The following is a 15412-nucleotide window of genomic DNA, read 5'->3' as shown; positions in this document are numbered from 1 at the left end:
ATGAGCTATCCTGGGCCAGCACTTCTGGCCATTCCAAGTCTGGGTGATTACCAAGAGCAAAACTTTATTGGTACTCAAGCAGCATGTTTCAGGCTTTCTTGGAGCTCAGAAAAACATTTAGTATATTCAATGGCCATGCTTATGCAAGTATTTCAGTTTATTTTACTTTCTGTGCAAAAAGGCTTGCCTGTGCCTAATTATTCTAGTGCCATTTCTGAATGTTGGGGGTGCTTTCATTCTGGCAAACAGCCAAATTAGTGATTATAAGGCTTTTTCAAAATGATGTGCAAGAAAATAAAGAACAATAGGCAATTTGCTATCTTTTTTGAGGAGGGGATGGGAGAGCAGCTGAGTATGTCATCCCACTTCACAAGATCTAGTTCAGAGCTGAGACATGTTGCTACCACCCACTTCTTCCATGAGAAAAGAAAAGATCTGACTGCAGAGATTTCTGTTTCTCTACATGTCGTGAAGCACGGACACTCCTTGTGATCATGGCATCTGACTAGGGCAGTGTAGGGATTCCCACCCATGGCAGTCAGGACAGTGTCCACCCTTGGCACACACTCAATGCCATTGCAATTTCATGTGACTGCACATCAGTTGCATGATGTAAGAGTGAACAAGGGATGCTAACACATGGGTTAGAGTGATGCCTTGTGAAGGCTGACCTAGAACAGAGACTAGACAGAGTTAAAGAATAAAGTAGGTATTTATTAAAAGGCCTTAATGTATATACCTTGGGCAGTACAAAAGTCCAGCCAGAGCTACACCCAAGATGAACCCAAAAGGGTCACAAAAATGGATGGCCGGTCATGAAGTCTCTCACTTTTATAAGTTCTGGTCCATTAGCATATTGGAGTTAATTGTCCAATTACAGCTTTAGATTATGAAGTCCCATCCTTCTTGGTTTTCTCTCTTCATTCCACTGTTGTTTATGCTCTTGGACCTGAGCTTTCAATTGTTTGTCCCTGGTCCCCAGCTAGAGATGGATTTTACACACTAAAGCAGTACAGAATCTGAAAAACATAAAAGTTAAATGTGAGGCATCAACAGCCTCCCTACAACACTGACCCCCACCTCCTCCATCTTCCAGCTAATCTAGTGCTTGATCCTGCATGTGGTCAGTCTAATACCTGCTTACTGTGTCCCCAGGATTTATTATAACATCAGAACTCAATGGCCTGTGGCACTGGAAACAGTTCACAACTGTTTTTTACCTTGAGTTGTTTGCACCTGGATCTAAAAAGCTGACAGGCACATCGGAGGAATCCTGAAAATGCCATTGGTTTCCCCCTGTATACCCATGAATGCACAGTGTGAATAATCCTGTTAGGGAGTTGGGACTGATTTGGACTTGACTCTCTTACCCTAAATTCTGTGAATTATTATATCACAAGAGAAGAAATTATGCCTTGATTTGGCTAGATTTAGCCACTAAATATGGGGATGACCTTTCAAAATCCAGTCAATTTATCCTGGTCTTTCTTCCCTCCCTTTGCAAGTAAATGTGTTGATTCTGTATTTTGATAAAACTCCTTCAAATCTGAGGCATCTTTTGGCTGCATCTCTCCCTCCACTGGAAATAATGCAGTCCCTTCCCCTGTGCTCTCTGTGCTGCTCGAATTCTTCATCTGCAGCAGGGCGAGCAGCCAACTCCTTTTCTGAGCATCTCTTGTCTGGGGCTCCATCCAGATGCTTCGGGAGAGAGAGCCGATCAAACAGACAGTTCTGTGATTCAGCCTGTTCTCAGGGGTCTCTGAAATGGTCCTGTAGTCCCTGGAAAATGCTGCAGCTGCCCATCAGGCTGCTTCAGTGCCTCACCAAAGATGCAGCCATCCCCCACATTCAGGATAGCACGAAGCATGAGAAGAGATAAACACAAACATTTAGTTGGCAGTGTCAGTGGTGGAAAGGATTTAATTTTCTCCGTGACAAGGCTGTTTTTTAATAATTTCTGTGCTATTATTTACCCTTCCTGCTTTTCTTCTTTTATAACTACAGCAAGTTGATGACTTTACTCAACAGTTCCTTGGCTGAATGGTAACTTGATGATGAAGGTGACAGCAATAGTAATTATGAACTCAACAAGAGAAGTTGCTTTTACAATGGAAAATTTTACAGCTTATTTTTTTGGTAAATGTTGTATTTACCACAAAACATCACTGTCTATAGTTGACTTGCACTGCTCATGGTCTCTTTTAGAGAAGTGGTTGGCCGGGTTGGAGACAGTCTTGAGACAGATGAGAACGCTAATGGCATGCTGTTGTTCTCAGGCTCTTTGTTTTTCCATAGGAAGCAGCTTAGAAATTTCTAAAAATGAGTATGAGGAGCTAAAAAAGCCTTAAATCATCAGTAATTAACAGATGTTCCTCACATCCAAAAGATTTGCAACAATTGACCACCTGTGAACTTCCTGTGAAGCCTGACCTCACTTCCAGCAAACCTACAATTTCTTCTTCCTTTTAAGTAGCGTTTCCTGCTCAGCCGAGCTGGTCATTTTCCCTGCTTTCTTGACTTAGGACAGAATGGGGTTGTCTGTTCCTGTGTTTTTAAAATATGGTTATTTTCAACTGAGCAGTACTCATGTACCCCCAAACCCTCTAAACAGATTCCTAGGGCACACTGCTAAATAGCTCCTTGAGCTTCAAGGTAGTTCTCTGAAACATTTTTCTTCATTTAGAAAAAATAAGTTATAAAAATAGTGTTGAATTTTTCATCAAAAATGAAAAATAAATTCAAGACCCAACTGTGGTTATTTTGCTTCCCTTCCAGCTTTCTCACATAAAACATATTTACTATTTGTAAACTGCTTGGGTAAAGGGCAAGTCATGTAATTCCTGAAGAAGGATGACCTCACATTATGAAGGACTCTAAAGTGAAGCCAGATGAAAAATGAGAATCTGGGGGATTTTCTTTTATATTTATCTCCAACTTGCCATTGTTTGTGGAATAGCCTAGGTGCTGCTTTTGCCTGTGTGTTTTTGGAACCAAAGCCATGCCAGAAGTAGCAAACCTGCTAGAGAAACCTTAGCTAAGCATTTAGACAATTACATGATACTTTAGAAAGTTATAGGCAGATTTTGAGCCTCATGTCCAATGTTTGCTTCATTTTTTTTCTTTTTTTTTTTCTTTTTTCTTTTTTTTTTCTTTTTTTAAACACTACCACAGCCCCTATTAAAATTGCCCTGGTGACAAATGGTTGTTTGCCAGTTACTTCCTACTTCTGGCTCTTCTGCTCACTTTGCATTTTGTTAAGAGTGGGGAAATGACCGCTGCTTCTTCGTGTAAGGAACTTTGCTGGTACATTGGCAAGTTTCGTGGGCATATGAAATGGATGTTGCTGAATGCAGCCTATGAGATACACACCATGTCATGTCTCTTGACTTTAAACTAGTCTCCAGGAAGCTTTGAAGAATTGAGGGACTATACTGCTGTCCCTCTCATTGCTGGAGGTGCTGCATCATTAGAGAATTCCCAGTATTAACACAGTTCTATTCTTCCATGTCACTTCAGGTTGAAGTGGCAAATTTCAAGATGATAAAGGAGTCAGGAATTCTAAAATAATTTCCTATGGTTCTCAACATTCAAATAATTTCCTATGATCTATGGTTCAACGCTCAAATAATTTCCTAGGGCCCATGGTTCTCAACATTCTGCAAAATACATGCAAAGGCTAATGTTTTTTAGTCCAAAACTGACTTGTAACAACATATGCCTCCATAACCCCCAGATGAGTTGTGGCCCTTTTTTCACAGTAGCATTTCTGCAGATCTCTTCTATCAGGCTCAAAAGGCAGCAGGAGTGTTTGTTCTCCAGCTTTAAGCTGTTGCGCTCAAATTACACTCACCTCACATCCTTTACATTGCATGGCTATAAAGTAGCAGTTTGTTTTTAAACTAGTGGTGTTAATTTGAGATTTTGGCTGCTACTGGCTACTTCTTCCTTTGGCTTTTCCTTTCACAGATATCACAGGAAAAAAAATTTTCTGTGTGAACTCCCCTTTAGATAGTAAATTATTTTATTTGGTATCTGAAATCACATAGTGTTTGAAGGGTGATGATGAAGCAGCATTAGAAATGACTGGTGAGACCTGAAACTTCTTTTTTGCTTTTCTGCATCTGTCAGGATTAAGTAAGTGAGACAGCCAGGCCCTGTGCAGCTGATATCTTCTCTCAGTGGTTATTGTGGTCACCCCCGGCTCACTGCAATTTCTGGAACCATGCTGGAAAATTGCCTCTGGGAGGGCTGGCTTGGGCCCTGTTATCACACCCACACTGAAGAAGGGGGTTGCAAGGGTGGTGGATGACCTTCTGGGTAGGAGTACTTGATACCTGAGTTGTAGGAAAGGTTGGAGTCTGGATCCTGAGCCAGGTTGTTCAACCATCATTACAAGACATTTGCGGTTTTGAAAGATTTTTTAAAAATCCAGCTCTGAACTTTGTAGCTTTTAGTTAACTTTGTTAGAGTACTGTTACCTGAGTGAAATACAGAACTCAAAATGAGCAAAATCTAACTAAAAACATTAGAAGATTTTGAATAAGGAGACGAGTGAGGACAAATTTACAGTTACTGTGTTCCCATGCTCGTTTCAGTCCCATTCATGCTGCCATTGCCTTTTTAGACAATATTTCAGCATAAAAAAAAACCCTCTAGAGTTTGACTAAACTTGCTTGGACCCACCCTAAGACATGAGTACGGTAGTGCGAAGGTAGCAGGCGTGCTACTGCACGTCTGCAGAGAGATGAGGCTTGTGTTGTGCAAAAGAAAGCAAATAACAACTTGCTGCTGAGTGCAAACCAGAGCAGCTGTGGACTGCAGCAGCCATCTAGCCAGTTTAACTGGTTATGTACAGTGGGCCCACATGGCAGCATTCAGCATGAAATCCCATGCCTGAACTTAGCAGGGTTTAAGAGATCATGCTGCTCAATGGTGGCTCTGAATGGTCTTTTCCTCTGTGTGTGCTGTCTGTCAGTAAGCAACGAGGGTGCTCATGACTCGGTGCACTGATCCTTGTGCTGTTCATGTGTTCATAGTCATGCTTGCTGCTGTCGGAGGGGAAAAAATGGAAATAAATCTTATATTTAATTTTAAAATTTTATATTAAATCTGATCTGCTAAATCTGATATTCTGGGCTATTTGTCTAGTAGGGTGTAAAAATGACTGGTCGCCTCTGGACTCTTTAAAATCAACAAGCACTTTTGAAAGGTGAGGGGCATCTAAAGGAAGGATGGGTGGTATGATAAAGATTCCCCTCCCACCATGGTGTAGCAACAGCAGCTCTGCCTCCTTTGGGAGGAAATGGTATTTGTACACTTACCAGCTCTGGGCTTTGCCTTCCATGCTGTCACATGCACCATGGGAGGTTGCAAGGAACAGAAAATTTGTAAGGCATTTGTACAGCCTTTCTGAGAGCTGCAGAGCAGGGCAATGTGAGGAGCTGCTCTGGGACACTGAAGGTTGGCAGCAGAAAGCTGGCATACATGGTCTACAAATGGGCAGTGTGGGAACTGGGGTGTCCTCTCACATAACTTCTACTCAACATCTCACCTGCAGGACTCACCTGAAGTATCTTGCTGTGGGAAGGTGAGATTACTGCAGACACCTGGTAGTTGTTAGCAAATGGCTGCTCCTTACAGGGAGAGACTTTTGAAAGCTGCTTCTTCCAACAGTTTTGCTCCACTGGCCACTGAGGGATCAAAAGGAGAAATGGGAGTACAAGGCGGAAATGCTGACACCTTTTCATACGGAGAGTGATTTAATGCATGAAAAACCAAGCGAGAACCCTTCCTCGTGGTGCCAGGGAAAGCTTTCCTTGTAACTCTCTTCTTGATCACTTTTACCTAAAAATTTGCCCTATATTAAATTATGCATATTTAACCAAGTCTTGCTAATATATGGGCTGAAACTAGGGCAGAGAGTTGTCCAGAAAATGTGGGGAGACCCTTTCTAATGTGATTATTGCTTGTGAGCTGTGTCAGGGTGAGGGGAGGCAGAAGGGCATGAGCAGCAGCAATATGGTCTTTAGCAGGTGTTGGGGAGAGCAGAATCTAATGAGAATCATAAAAACACTTGGAAGCTTTTTAACTCCATACAAGATTTTCAGGAGCTGTTGATAGGAAACAGTAGTGATCCAACTGACAGTTAAAGAGATGAAAGGAAACCCTCTGGATTAAATAAGATTTAGGAAATAAAAGGATTAGTGCTAGACAAAAGCTAGATTTAGGGGTTTATTTAATGAGTGCAGTGTGGCATGATGGAATGTGGGGCATCAGAAAAGAGATGAAAGACAAAATAAAAAGACGAATGCAGGAGGTAGTACGGAGGCAAGGAAACAGCACAACATCTCCAAAAACCCTTCACAAATCTTCTTGTAATTGAAAATGGTACCAAAAAAGTAGTTTTCATTCGCAGTCCTGGCTTCTTTACATAGTAACAAGAAGTGTTACAATGACAGGAAATCTTCTGTGATGGGGCTGTCAGCTCAAATCCCTGCCACAGGAGAGAAGAGCGTACATTATCAATCTAGTTGTCTGGTTTAAGTAAAATTATCACTCTGTTGGATTCATAATTTGTTGTGCTTCCAAGAAGGAGCTGCTGAAGGACCAGTCTGGTTTAAGAGATCTCTATTTGGAGCTCTCTAGTGAAGCTGGTGGCAGTCTCAGAAATGAGGGGTATGTGCATGTTGGTGGAGCAAGGAGCATACAACTCCTTCATGCAGCATCTGTCACAGGAACATTTCGTCTTGTAGCTTTAAAAGCAGGACCAAGAGTTTTCCAGAGCTCAAGTTCTTCACTTAATCATCTAAAGGTGCACATTTGTATTACTGGGGAGGTAAAGAAAAAAAAAAAAAAGTGTGTAAGAATTTGACTCGAACAGATCAGTTGTTCATTTAGCAACTCCTCCAAAGTCTGCTGAAGACAGAGTGCCTACCAATGGGTTTGGCTCTGACATTAAGATAATGTAGTCAGATAAGTGTAGATACTCTTGGTTTATGAAAGTACTATTTGGAGAAAATACCACATCCTCTGTTCCAAACATGCTGTTTCTCCTAATCTTCTGGATAGTAATGGATATCTCTAATGACAGGCTATTAGAGGAAGAACAACAGAACTTTTTTTTCCTCCCTTCAAGTCTCCTAGTAAGATTGGGTCTTTTTCTTATCTAAGTGCAAAGGAAAATGTGTTTTGTGGCCTAATTTTACTAACAGGAAGATTTTTACAAACACAGGTAGTTACAACTGGTTTAGGAAAGTTTAATGTTCTTGGTGGATGTTTGCATTAAAGTAATCCAGACATCTGCTGTCAATGCTTCTGAAAGACATTAGGATAAAAATCTTTCTTCAGACAATATTCTCTTTTCACTTGTTCTATTACCACAGAGGAACGCTAGTAGGATTTATGAATGGCTAATAGGAAGCAAACAAACAAATGAAAAGCTAGAAAATTATTTTATTTAAGTTTCTTGGGAATGTTTTATATAATATTTTGTGGTTTGGACCCTATGTTGTCTCTGAGTGATTTTGTTGCTGAACCTGAATAAGAAATATAAATAAAATAACAAATTCAATTTTTTAAAATTGCTTTGTATCTTTTATATTACTCTCTGTAATAATGTGTGGTCCAGTTCATTGCCTTTGGATGGAAAAGGAAGCTTGACTGAAAATTTACAGTGTGCCTAAGAGGCATTTTATTTGTTCAATAAAATGACCTTCAATATACCAAATAAATAAGGAAATTTTAATGACTTTTTTATCCAATTAGCCCTTTTATTTATTTTATTACAGCTTTTGTCCAGTTGAGGGAAAGCAGTTAAAAGTTGTTTTCCTTAATGAGCTGGTCTCCACATTATTAATACAAAAGTAATATGGTCTTCATTCAGATATGATTTTTGAAAGTACTTAGACATCTGCTTGGATTTTCCAAAACACCCAGCTGGATGAAGTGTCTAATAACTCATAATGTCAGGGGGCATAAGTCAGCATCTGTAAGTGCTTAGGTACCCTTGAAACTGGAGTTTTCAAGGTTTGCTTTAAATAACTTGCCTGCAGCACTGGACTCCGTGTCGGTATCTTCCCACTTCCAAGCAAATGCAATCAAGTCCAAAGGGCAAAGCGGACAGTCTTTGGACTGCCCTGCAGCACAAGTCCTTTCTGGTCTCTGAGCACTACAGCCTTGGTTGTGCCATGTCCTTGCTTTTGAGGGCCTGAATTTGCAGCCTGGACAAATGTCCTATAACAGTAGGCTTTGTTCATGTGTACTTCAGGAGAAGAGTGGGTTTGCTGCTTTGGTTGATTTGTTTTCCTTCCTCATTTCGAAAAATCATAATTTATATCTGCCAAATCTGTTTTAGAGCATCCAGGTGACAACTAGGTGACACTTGTGGGGTTCCTTTACCCCTAGCCCTTTCTTTCCCTGAGTGAATGGTTGATTAAACTAAAGCAGTTTTTCATGAGTACAGTAATTGCCAGGAAATTGTTGTGCAGGTTATTTCAAATCTCCCATGTCAGAGTTTCACATCCTTCTTCCAGGGCATGAGGACAGTACCGCAAATATCTGCAAGTATAATAGAGATCACTGGGGCTTAACAATGGCTGATTTTCCAGTGGATATGTTGGTTGCCATTGGGGTTTCTGTTTGTTTTTAAATCTGAAATCAATTATCTGTCATGGGAAATGTTTTCTTGGATGAGGAACATTTGGAAAATGTGTTTTAAAAATGAAAAAAATAAAGGTATTAATAAAGGAGAGTTTGAAGCATCATATTTAACAATGCTCCTATACTGCCTTTAGGTAATACATGGATGATTGCTTTAGCCATTATTTCAGAACATCCTGGAACACTAATTTTTACACAACTACATATTTATGATAATGTGTTCCAAACTTTGAAAAGCTTCCAACATTACTTTCCTTTAAAATTACATCGTGCTTCTGCACTGCTGTCTTCTCTTATTTTTGTCTCTCTTTCAATTAGAGTGGAAGAAATGCCGAAATAGTGTTGAGATGGACTTGAAATTCCTCTGCCATAAACATTAGAGTTTCAGGAGAACAGGAACTCCTTTTGTCCTCAGCCACAACAGAATACTTATCTGTTGTCCAAATGTATCCCTGGGGACAGGCTTCACATATAAGCAATTTTTCCTTACTAGCAACATGGCTTACCTGGCAATTACTGCACTCTGTGCCCTCCCACCAGCTCCCTTTACCCAGCCACTGCTGCTAATGTAAGTTAGAGGGGTCTTCTACCCCTCTCAGACACTATCCTATAACTTTCAACCCCAAAATGAAATTGGCAGAGCCAGCAACAGACTGTTCCATACTAATCACACATTATGAATGCCACAAAATAAAATGACTAAGAAAAATGTCTGTGGAATTTTTCTGGCTTATTCATTTTCCAAATAAACTTTATCTCCAGGTGATATATGTGGTTTAACCTTAGAAAATTATTGGTGCCACTTTGGGCAACTATAAGATATAAACCATATGATGTCAGACTCAATGATCTTAAAGGTCTTTTCCAACCCAAATGATTCTATGAGTCTTTTATTCTAGTCCTGTATGTTTTTCTCAGAGACATTATAGATGAAAAAGATAATTTTTTTTTTTTTTTTTGGTCCAGTGTGTCATCCTGTGGTAAGCAGCAGCAAGCTGGAATGCTGAAATCCCTGCTCAGATGGCCTGGCACTCTGTGTAAAGGTATCAGTTGAAGTTTGTTGAACTCATACCCACTCTTACATTGTGCATGCTTCTCGTTGGCTTTGATGTGAGCTGCAATATTTCTGTGATCTCAGCCCAGGGACAAGATGGTGGCCCCAGTCTCAGCAGTGGTTAAACACGAGTATAAACAAAGTGGAGATTTGCTATGTGCCAGACAAAGTCACTTTCAAGTGTGCCCACAGACTCACAGAAAATTGGTATCTTTGGTTTATTGCAGATATGTAATGGTACCAAGAGAAACAGGATTTCAGGCTAAATAATATGTAATGGTTACCAGCTCATGTACCTTGACTCCATGGTCTCAGTCTGTGAAAGTTCAGATGATAATTCTGTAAATACTGGTGGAAGGCTTTGAATGTATTGTCAGTTTCCTTTCTTAAAGATTAAAGGGTTTCTGCACTACTTGTTTTAGCCCTTCATTTTGTTTTTTCTTGAGTAAGTCGCTGAAGTCAGCTTTATGAGGTATTAGATCATGTATAAAATGCATGTATATAACTCAATAGACACATTTCTCTCTCTCTCTTTTTTTTTTTTTTTTTTCCTGTGTGCTTGTGGCTATTTATTTTGAAGGAATCTGTGTATAAACTGTCAGCAGTTCTTAAATAACTGAAGCCTTCAACTGCTGTGTTTGGCGGAGCAGATGGTTTGCCCGTAACTACTGAAGGATGGTATCCTCTGTTTTATATTTTCAAGCCAAGAGAAAGGGGAAAATTCAAGCTTACAAAAAAGATGATCTCATGGAAGGGGTTGCTAGAACATTCCTTAGTACAGTAATCAATAAATTATATAAAATTGGGCACATCAGAGGCAATATGAGAAGCTTGTGTGTGTGTGCAGAGGAAGGAGGAAGGAGGAAGGATTTTTTTAAAGACAGGGAGATATACAAACTTCATTATTGGTCAACCTGAACAGCTGGCCCTACTCCTGGGCCTAGGTATAGGCTGAACATGAAGGTATATCTATGGAGAAAACCTTGGTTTACTTCTGTGTGTCTCTGTGTGCTTTGGGGAGCTGAGTAGTACATTCTAGAACTGCTTTGATGTTTAGAAATTGGTTTATTTTTAAGTATTTTGGTTAAGCTTCACTAACTCATGAAGATTCCCTTTGAGAAATCTTGCCATAATGCAGATGTTGAAGAATAAACTTGAGAGGTGGGCTCAAGCTGAAACCTGCTGAGGCTGCTTCCCTATGTATCTGCCATAGGAAAAAACAGAGTTTTTTAGGAACAATTCTTCCAAATGATAATGAAAAGCTATGAAGCTGTCAGTACACCCCCTAAAAATCAGGATAGTTTTGAAATGGTAGAGTGTTCACTATAACAGGTAATGGGAACATTACATCTGGTCTTCTTCAGGATGAGTCACACACTTTTCCTCTTTTCTAATTCTGCAGAGACTTGGCACCTCTGTGTGATGAAATCCATATACTGGCTGTGGTAAAAGGGCTGAGCTAAACACAGAGCAGATGAAGAGATACAGGTCAGTATGTGCATCTAAAACTGTTTGCCAAGATGACATGGATCCAGAGGAATGTTTGAATATCATCCAGAAATTATCATTCCTAAATATACATCCACTGAGATGACCCAGGAGAATACACACCTGGTTTTTACTTAACCAGTTTCAGAAGAGATACCAGCTTGAGGGTCCTGAGACGCTGGAAAATAGTCAGACAGGTCAATGCTGTTGCTAAAATTTCATGACATTTAGAGTACATTGGCCTGTATTTTTAATTTTTTTTTTAAAACCCCACCCAAAATGAGAACGATTGTGCAATAAAAAAGAGGACAGAAAATGTACAAAATTACTTCAGCTTTGCCAGTTTGATAAGCAGGCCAATACTTGTTTTCTTGTGTTTTTTTTTTTTTTTTTTTTTTTTTTCCCACTTGCTCACTTTTGGTTTTGTCTTACATAAGCAACAGACAATATTTTGAAGTGATTTTTTCTATTAATAATATTCCCTGCAGGCAACAGGCCCTTTATCTGGAAGATGATGCTTATGGATAGAAACTCTCTCTCTGGTTACTGAGATTAACAGTGCAAGATTGTGGACTCCAGAATGAGTGACTTTAAACTGAGAGGGAATAAGACTGTGTACTATGCAAAACTATGTCTATGCACAACCCTGGGAATATTCCACTTCCTAGGACTTGTTATGGGAAAAGGAAAATTGAGGTTTAGTCTAAATTTTTCCTTTCTTAGGGTTGTCATTATGTCTAACTGTTGCTCTTTTACTCTCCTAACTTGTTATTCCTCTGCTAGCTGTTTATTTCTAGCAGATGCCTGTAGCCAGCTAACATATGGCCTACATCATTGCTCAGCTAAACTGTACACACAACAGTTACTCCTTTCCATTTTTTTTATCCAGCCGAGCCCCCTTTTTAGCTACTTAACATTTTCTTTGGTTTATCATGGCTTATAATTTGTCTACATTTCTGCAGTGCAGGCTGAAGTATCCTGGGAGGGGCAATTTGTTTTTTTAAAAAGAATAAAAAAAAATCTATAAACCAATCCTTTTTAATTCAAGCTATTAATCTTTTTTTTCAGCAATGTGGGCCCTTATTGTTCTGGAAGGCTCCATAAGAAAATGAGAGGCCGTTCTCTATGGAGCTGCTGCTTCCACGAGGAGCTTCAAATAGGCAAATAGCTCAACAAAACAAAACCAACATCTTACTCTGCAGATGGAATAGCTACTGACAAAATTGTCTTTGTACCTGGTGGAAATCAACAGGTCAATCTGTCTCTGCTTTGTTGTTTTTACCATCCCTTCTACAGTCCTTGCTAAGTGATTTTTCCATTAATTAATTGAGGGCTGTAGATATACGTGGGTTTACTCCACAGTTTGGATGTGCTTTGTTTTGTGTAGGAAGCCTCCAATTTTTCTAAGGATTACAGTAGCTGGCAGCTTCTTGTGCAAGTCAGTTGCTGAAGGACAGTGCTGCTCCGTGGTGCTGCGTGTGCCGGGGCAGACAGACGGTTTCCAGATTGAGTCTGCACGCAGCCGTGCAAAGCAAGCGCTGCTCTCATGCCTGGAGAGCTCCTTGGAAAGCACAAGGAAGACGTGGCACAATGAGGCCATGGGAAGAGCAGCCGCCTTGCCCCAGTGAGACGTGGGGCACTGTGAGGACTCATCTCCTTGCAAGAGGAGGAATGGCAGCTGTCCTTTTGAGACAGTGACAACACCAGAACAAGCTGCTTTCCTAACCAGCTGGTGTCCTTCCTGTGGCACTGAGGGCAGCCAGCTTGGTGGCCTTGGTGGTCTGCTAGGGTGAAGCAGGCAGTGGGTCTGCAGTTCTTTGTGTGACCTTAGAAATATAGCAAGAGACATGGCTGGGTGAGCCTCACTGAGAGGCATCAGTGTGAAGGGTGCAGCTGAGCTGAACCACACAGGATCCACTTCAGTGTCCTCCTTTCATGGCTCTGTTCAAATGTGAAGTGAGTGACATGGAGATTTGAGGAAGAACAGACCGTAGATAAAAGGAACCACCAATCTTTTAGGATCTTTAAAAGAAGGCATGAATAAATACCCCATGCAGAGGAAAATGACCTACGTAAGACACTTTCCAAGAACAAATGAGGAATGATTTCTTCCATCACTGACATCAGTTACACATATGTGGGTAAGCACCACAGTGAGCAGCAGCTCTTCCACAAGGCCACTGGAGAAAGTAAACTCATGGGCGACACTTCCAAGCATTCAGTTAGGGTTTGCTCTCCAAACATACCTAAATGAAGGATCTGTGATCCCTCAAATGTAGGAATTGTTCAGCCTCCATGTAACAGACTTTTCCAAAGGTTTGAGGATTGCTTTTGAGGAGGTCCTATTACCTGTATTTATTTCCTCTGATGGGAAGAGCGAGGCAGGCACCCAAGAAGCACTAGCATTAAGCTGAGAAAGGCACAGGAGAATATTGAGAAGCAAAGCTACAATTTTCTCCAGCATTTTGCTGCCTCCCATCATTGCATGTCTGGTAGAAGTAAACAAGATCAGATACATTTATATTGAAAGCAGTTCTGGCAAATTTGGAATCTCTCAGCTGCAGATGGAGAGATGATGCTTCATGATGCTTCACATTTCTGGTCTACTGCATATTCAGTGCTCTCTCTGCCTTCAGCCTCAATGCTGCTTTGGCTCTCAGATCATTAGCTTCATTTTGTTCAGCCTTCAGCAATGTGGCTCCCAGATGTGTTTTCCGGTATTTCGTTTATAACTGTGAGGAATCTACAGCATCCAGTCACCCCTGTGCCTGCCTTTTTTTTTTTTTCTTGGCATTGAAATTCTCTGAACAGGACATTCCTATTAACAACAACAGTCAAAAAGCAAAATAAAACTAAAAAACCCTGTAAGGTTTTCATTCTCACCAGGAAGTTCTTTAAGTTAGAACTTTGACACACACACTTTTGTAGAAATATTTACTGGTAAAGTTATAGGGTTTTTTTGCTCACCACTATGCTATAACAGTTTTCAGCTGACATCTTACATCCATATGAAGTGTGCCTTTTCAGCCTCCAGCTTTGTGAGTATCAGTATCAGTGTTGTAGCTGTGATAGTTTTGGAATGTAAATGGTTTATTTTATTACACCAGCTTATAAAGATGAGAGAAAAAACGAGCTGGGGAAAGGCTTGTATGCCTGAAAATTTGTCTGCTTTCTCCAGCTATACGGACTTGAAAGATATTATCTGCCTTACAAATCTTGCCTTCCTTTGTAAGCATGTGGTTGGATAATTATTTTCAACTATTGCTTGGATAAATAGTTTCTAAAGAATTTGGGCACACAAAGTAGCCCTTGCTAAATTGTCTAGAGATGGTTTCTTAAATGATTTTCTTCTCAGACACACAGAAGTGCTTTCTTGCCAAACATATTTCTAGATCATTTTAAAGCACAGGGAATAGTTTGTTCTTATGAATTTTCATATGCATAGCAAAAAATTGCAGGCACTTGTTTTTGTCGAAGTCCTTTTAAAAAGGTGTCACTATGTATGGCTTCAAAGTGCCTGATAAATGTAGATCAGAAAGGTGATGAATTTGAAATATTAAATTATGCATCTCAGAGCACTGGGGAAAATTAAAAAGGGAGGCTGACTAACAGATCAGAAAAACATATAACTCAAGCAGAACTGTGGCAGTTTGAGTTACTTTCCTTCATTAAATTGATTTTGTTTCACAGGATCTTCCTATACCTCCCGCTGCAATGAGAAAATAGCTTCAGTTTACTTTGCTTTTGCAGGCTTTGCATTTGCAATCTCACCAGCTGGATCCTGAAGGAAGATCATGAACTTTGCAGAAAGCAGCTAGTTTGATCTTGCCTGTGCATAGTTTTAATTGCAGTATCGAACAATTGGTTTGTACTTGAAAGTGTTGGGTGTACCATCTCTTCCAAAAGTATTGCTGTTAATGATAACTGTGCATTTTTCGTATCACAGGATTTGAATCCTGATTATCCCTCAGCAGCTCCATCTTTTGGGACAGTGTGCTCCTCATTTTAATCCAGTGCTCTCTGAAGAAGCACTGGATATTTAGCTGCTTTATTGCACTGACTGCAGAGTCCAGGACAGAATGAAGAAAGGTTCCATCCAATCCTTTCTCTATGAGCCATATTTTATATTCGATATACTTCCATCAAATCCCAGACTGCCCATCATTTTTCTAATGTTACGGATTCCAGGCTTTACAAACTTACTTGACAGGA

At 40.2% G+C, this 15412-nt stretch overlaps 1 long non-coding RNA gene across 1 annotated transcript; it reads left to right on the top strand.

Moving 5' to 3' along the window:
* Window positions 1–9619: 9619 nt before the first annotated feature.
* LOC140682528 (uncharacterized) lies at window positions 9620–14063 on the top strand. Its single transcript, XR_012054364.1, has 3 exons — window positions 9620–9701; window positions 11115–11200; window positions 12269–14063. It is a non-coding gene; the product is annotated as an uncharacterized lncRNA (long non-coding RNA).
* The last annotated feature ends 1349 nt before the right edge of the window (window positions 14064–15412 follow it).

This window comes from Taeniopygia guttata, chromosome 2, assembly GCF_048771995.1.
Source record: "Taeniopygia guttata chromosome 2, bTaeGut7.mat, whole genome shotgun sequence".
Taxonomy (NCBI): Eukaryota; Metazoa; Chordata; class Aves; order Passeriformes; family Estrildidae; genus Taeniopygia; species Taeniopygia guttata.
The sequence above is the reverse complement of the archived record's forward strand: the minus strand, read 5'-3'. Positions and strand labels throughout refer to the sequence as shown.